The sequence below is a fragment of the Poecilia reticulata genome, chromosome 22 (assembly GCF_904066995.2).
Source record: "Poecilia reticulata chromosome 22, P_reticulata-male-v2, whole genome shotgun sequence".
Taxonomy (NCBI): Eukaryota; Metazoa; Chordata; class Actinopteri; order Cyprinodontiformes; family Poeciliidae; genus Poecilia; species Poecilia reticulata.
In genome coordinates, this window is record NC_088851.1 from 489,602 (window position 1) to 495,601 (window position 6,000).

Consider the following 6,000-nt stretch of genomic DNA (forward strand, 5'->3'; position numbering starts at 1 on the left):
TCCCACATTACAAGTCGCTCTGCGTAACATGAGGCGACCGGCTGATAATGAGGCAATGAAGCTTCAAGCTGCTTCACCATGTAGAGACCAAGCAGGCTGTGGATATAAGCAACACTTCGGGTGTCGTTGTCTCCCATCACTCCCAGATCGGACCGTCTTGTTGCAGAGAAACAAGCTCAGGGCTCCGTTAGTCATTATTGTGAGTTAAAATTTTCACAAAAATAAAATGTTCATTTTTGTGGCGCATCTGTATCTTATTTTGAAGGGATATGTAAACGTTACCATAGAGACCAGAGTCAGAGCGTCTGGGCAGTGGTCGAGAGGAGATGAGTAGAGCTTGTGAGTCTTAAGTCTGGTTTAGATGGAAAGATTTAAGGATTGTCGGCCGATTCTCCAAACCTCTGTGACCACAGAGCTGATAAAACTCCAACAGGTTCGATCGGTTCGTGTGTCCAAGGCAGGAGCAACACGACCCGGTTCCAGTCACGAACATCCCGATTCCAGAGGATAATCCAGTAAAACTCGCAACATAGCGGGAATTTAGAATAACCAAACACGGATGACTATGTAGAAGCAACAGTGATAGTTTGTAAAAAAGTTTGTACATAAAAGATCTAACAAAAAGAAAAGGCTGTGGATGAATGACAACGGTAAGCAGCCGCTCTATTTGCTGCACTATGATTTGGAGGTGAGTTATGTTTTTTCATAGTTAACATTTTTAACTGAATAAACATAATAATGACCTTTAGATTTAATAATAAACATTTCCACATATCATTTCCGATATCCACCGGACTCTCAGTTGCGCGATATGTCAGCTGTTTGGGATTCCCCTCTGTTCTTACGTCACCGCGCTTTCTGATTGGCTACCTGTCACATTCAGCAGGTTGTGATCTCGTTCCCAGTCAGGGAAAAACCCACAGGCTGCGATAAACCCAAATTGGGTATATTCAGGATTTAGCGGGAACACCAACACGGAGAAGCATCAGTGGTGGGAAGTAACGAAGTACAAGTACTTCGTTACTGTACTTAAGTACAGTTTTCGTGTATCTGTACTTTACTTAAGTAGATTTAATAATGGGGACTTTCTACTTTTACTCCACTACATTTTACAGTAAGTAGATACTTACGTACTTTCTACTTCACTACATTTCTACTAAACTGTCGCGTTACTCGTTACATCCAAGTCGCGTTGCTCTTTTTGTCCGTTAAAATGTGAAGTTTAGGGTCTTAAGGTGGCGCCGTAAAATCCGAGCAATAACGTGACGTAGTGTCTGTTGTCACCCATCGGCTCCACCTTTACTCGCACTCGGAGCTCCAGACATGCGCAGTGGTTTCCTCTGAGCGGGAGGAGATGTTTGTCTATAATATAATAGCTGCATAAATTGATATGGCGACATGTAAAATTAGCAGCGCTTCGCTTTCACAGACGGTGGGACTTCGTCCAACTTTTGGCGTCACTTGGAAGGAAAGCTTAAAGAAAGGTAAGATCTGTGCTAGCAAAGCTAGCTGTATTGAGACACATGTTGCATCTGATGAAAAAAAGTTGAATTATTGTGTGGAGGTGTTGACTGAGGTGTCGCAGATATGGGACAACGCTGTGACCAAAGTCTGCAATATAGTGATATGACATTCAGGAACGATCCGATTCTTCTGGACGGATCCTAAGGACTGAAGCCTCACTGAGAGCCGTTCTTTGTTCTTGTGTACACTGCGGTAGCATATATATATATATACATTCATTTAATCGCTGAATAAGTAAAAGTTGAACGTATGAACACAGAGCATGCTCATTGCTCATTGATTGATTTCGTCTCCTGTCATGGTGGCAAACATCGCAGTGGGAGGGTGAAAACAGTCACGGTGCTCATTCTGCTTAGTTACTTGTTGCGCCGTTGGACAGTGTTCATAGTTGAACGTTATTGACCGTTAATTGCGATGTTTCAGTTGTGGTTTCTGACATGGGCAATATGGGCAACCGCCCAGGGCGTTATTTTTCTAGGAATAGCAGGAGACCTCTGCGGATTGTAGCACAGCGATGAAAGCAAAACAGAATGAAGTGAATTTTAATTCATACTGGTTAAATATATTTCAGCTCTAAGTATTTAATATGGGAAGTATTTAATACCGAAGACCCCTATGATGAATACGAACTTTGGACTGCGTTTTCCCTCGCCCGGACGCGGGTCACCGGGGCCCCACTCTGGAGCCAGGCCTGGAGGTGGGGCACGATGGCGAGCGCCTGGTGGCCGGGCTTTTACCCACGGAGCCCGGCCGGGCTCAGCCCGAAGAGGAGACGTGGGTCCCCCTTCCGATGGGCTCACCACCTGTCCGAGGGGCCAAAGGGGTCGGGTGCATTGTGCTATGGGCGGCAGCCAAGGGAGGGGACCCTGGCGGTCTGATCCTCGGCTGCAGAAGCTGGCTCTCGGGACGTGGAACGTCACCTCTCTGGTGGGGAAGGAGCCGGAGCTAGTGTGCGAGGCTGAGAGGTTCCGGCTAGAAATAGTCGGCCTCACCTCGACGCATGGCTCTGGTTCTGGAACCAGTCTCCTTGAGAGGGGCTGGACGTACTTCCACTCTGGAGTTGCCCACGGTGAGAGGCGCCGGGCTGGAGTGGGCATACTTGTTGCCCCCCATTTGGGCGCCTGTACGTTGGGGTTCACCCCGGTGAACGAGAGGGTGGCCTCCCTCCGCCTACGGGTGGGGGGACGGGTTCTGACTGTTGTTTGTGCTTACGGGCCGAACGGCAGTTCAGATTACCCACCCTTCTTGGAGTCCTTAGAGGGGGTACTGGAGAGTGCCCCTCCTGGGGACTCCCTTGTTCTACTGGGAGACTTCAACGCTCACGTGGGCAATGACAGTGAGACCTGGAGAGGCGTGGTTGGGAGGAACGGCCCCCCCGATCTGAACCCAAGCGGTGTTCTGTTGTTGGACTTCTGTGCTCGTCACGGATTGTCCATCACGAACACCATGTTCAGGCATAAGGGCGTCCATATGTGCACTTGGCACCAGGACTCCCTAGGCCGCAGTTCGATGATTGACTTTGTCATCGTCTCATCGGATTTGCGGCCGTATGTCTTGGACACTCGGGTGAAGAGAGGTGCGGAGCTGTCCACTGACCACTACCTGGTGACGAGTTGGCTCCGGTGGTGGGGGAGGAAGCCGGTCAGACCTGGCAGGCCCAAACGTGTAGTGAGGGTCTGCTGGGAACGTCTGGCGGAGTCCCCTGTGAGACGGAGCTTCAACTCTCATCTCCGGCAGAACTTCGAACACGTTCCGGGGGAGGTGGGGGACATTGAGTCTGAGTGGACCATGTTCCGTACCTCCATTGCCGAGGCGGCCTATCGGAGCTGCGGCCGCAAGGTCGTTGGTGCCTGTCGCGGCGGCAACCCTCGAACCCGTTGGTGGACACCTTCGGTGAGGGATGCTGTCAAGCTGAAGAAGGAGTCCTACCGGGCCTTTTTGGCCTGTGGGACTCCAGAAGCAGCTGATAGGTACCGGCGGGCGAAACGGCATGCGGCTCGGGTTGTCGCTGAGGCAAAAACTCGGGCGTGGGAGGAGTTTGGAGAGGCCATGGAGACAGACTTCCGTACGGCTTCGAGGCGATTCTGGTCCACCATCCGGCGTCTCAGGAGGGGGAAGCAGTGCAGCACCAACACTGTTTATAGTGGGGATGGTAAGCTGCTGACCTCAACTCGGGACGTTGTGGGCCGGTGGGCGGAATACTTCGAAGACCTCCTCAATCCCACCAACATGCCTTCTGTTGAGGAAGCTGAGCATGGGGACTCTGGGCTGGGCTCTCCAATCTCTGGGGACGAGGTCGCCGAGGTGGTCAAAAAGCTCCTCGGTGGCAGGGCCCCGGGGGTGGATGAGATCCGCCCGGAGTTCCTTAAGGCTCTGGATGTTGCGGGGTTGTGTTGGCTAACGCGACTCTGCAATATCGCATGGACATCGGGGGCAGTTCCCCTGGACTGGCAGACTGGGGTGGTGGTCCCCCTGTTTAAAAAGGGGGACCGGAGGGTGTGCTCCAATTACAGGGGGATCACACTCTTAAGCCTCCCTGGTAAGGTCTATTCAGGGGTCCTGGAGAGGAGGGTCCGTCGGATAGTCGAACCTCGGATTCAGGAAGAGCAGTGTGGTTTTCGTCCTGGTCGTGGAACACTGGACCAGCTCTACACCCTCAGCAGGGTCCTGGAGGGTGCATGGGAGTTCGCCCAACCAGTCTACATGTGTTTTGTGGACTTGGAGAAGGCGTTCGACCGTGTCCCTCGGGAGGCCCTGTGGGGGTACTCCGGGAGTATGGGGTACCGGGCCCTTTGATACGGGCTGTCAGGTCCCTGTATGACCGGTGTCAGAGTCTGGTCCGCATTGCCGGCAGTAAGTCGGGCTCGTTTCCGGTGAGAGTTGGACTCCGCCAAGGCTGCCCTTTATCACCGATTCTGTTCATTACTTTTATGGACAGAATTTCTAGGCGCAGCCGAGGTGTTGAGGGGATCCGTTTTGGTGGCCTTAGGATCGCATCTCTGCTTTTTGCGGATGATGTGGTCCTGTTGGCTTCATCGGAACGTGATCTGCAGCTCTCACTGGAGCGGTTCGCAGCCGAGTGTGAAGCGGCCGGGATGAGGCTCAGTGCCTCCAAATCCGAGGCCATGGTCTTGAGCCGGAAAAGGGTAGAGTGCCTTCTCCGGGTCAGGGGGGTCGTCCTGCCTCAAGTGGAGGAGTTTAAGTATCTGGGGATCTTGTTCACGAATGAGGGAAGAAGGGAACGGGAGATCGACAGGCGGATTGGGGCAGCGTCTACTGTGAAGCGGGCGCTGTACCGGTCCGTCGTGGTGAAGAGAGAGCTGAGCCAAAAAGCGAAGCTCTCGATTTACCGGTCGATCTACGTTCCCACCCTCATCTATGGTCATGAGCTTTGGGTCATGACCGAAAGAACGAGATCACGGGTACAAGCGGCCGAAATGAGTTTCCTCCGCAGGGTGGCTGGGCTCTCCCTTAGAGATAGGGTGAGAAGCTCGGTCATCCGGGAGGGACTCAGAGTAGAGCCGCTGCTCCTCCACGTCGAGAGGAGCCAGTTGAGGTGGATTGGGCATCTGGTAAGGATGCCTCCTGGACGCCTCCCTGGTGAGGTGTTCCGGGCACGTCCCACCGGGAGGAGGCCTCGGGGAAGACCCAGGACACGCTGGAGGGATTACGTCTCTCGGCTGGCCTGGGAACGCCTTGGGATTCCCCCGGAGGAGCTGGAAGAAGTGGCTGGGGAGAGGGAAGTCTGGGCCTCCCTTCTGAAGCTGCTGCCCCCGCGACCCGACCCCGGATAAGCGGAAGAAAATGGATGGATGGATGGATGGATGGTATTTAATATCTAGGTGTTTTTATGGGAATGTGGATCTTTCAGATCAATCTGAAAACCAATTTTTATAGGTAAACTTAATGCTATTGTGTCATTTAGCGCGGGGCGCTGGTCTTGGGTTCGGTGGTCTTGACTACAACTCTGCTACATGGCTCCTTGGTTGCATGTCCTCCACCCCGCCTGCACCTTCTTTACATCCCCTTTCAGTTAGATTTCTTTCTAAATAAATGTGACTAATGAAGTTCATGCTATGTTAGGACAGGAGACAAAATGTTTCCATCCCTGAAATTATGATTCATAGAATCACATATCTAAGTCTAAACTGTTACAGAGAATAAACACAATAAGAACATGTTTAATCTGTGGTAGTGTTCATTAAAATGGCACATTTCTGATGTATTAAAATTAAATACGATCGGCACACTTAATGATATTAGCGATTAGGTAATGCATTCAGCGAGTACTTTTACTTTTAATACTTAAGTATTTTTAAAAACCAGGACTTTTTTACTTTTACTTAAGTAAAATGTTAATGTGGTACTTTGACTTTTACTTAAGTACATTTTTGACTGTGTATTTGTACTTTTACTTAAGTAAATTTTTTGAGTACTTTCTCCACCACTGAGAAGGATAGACATAATATAAGTGTA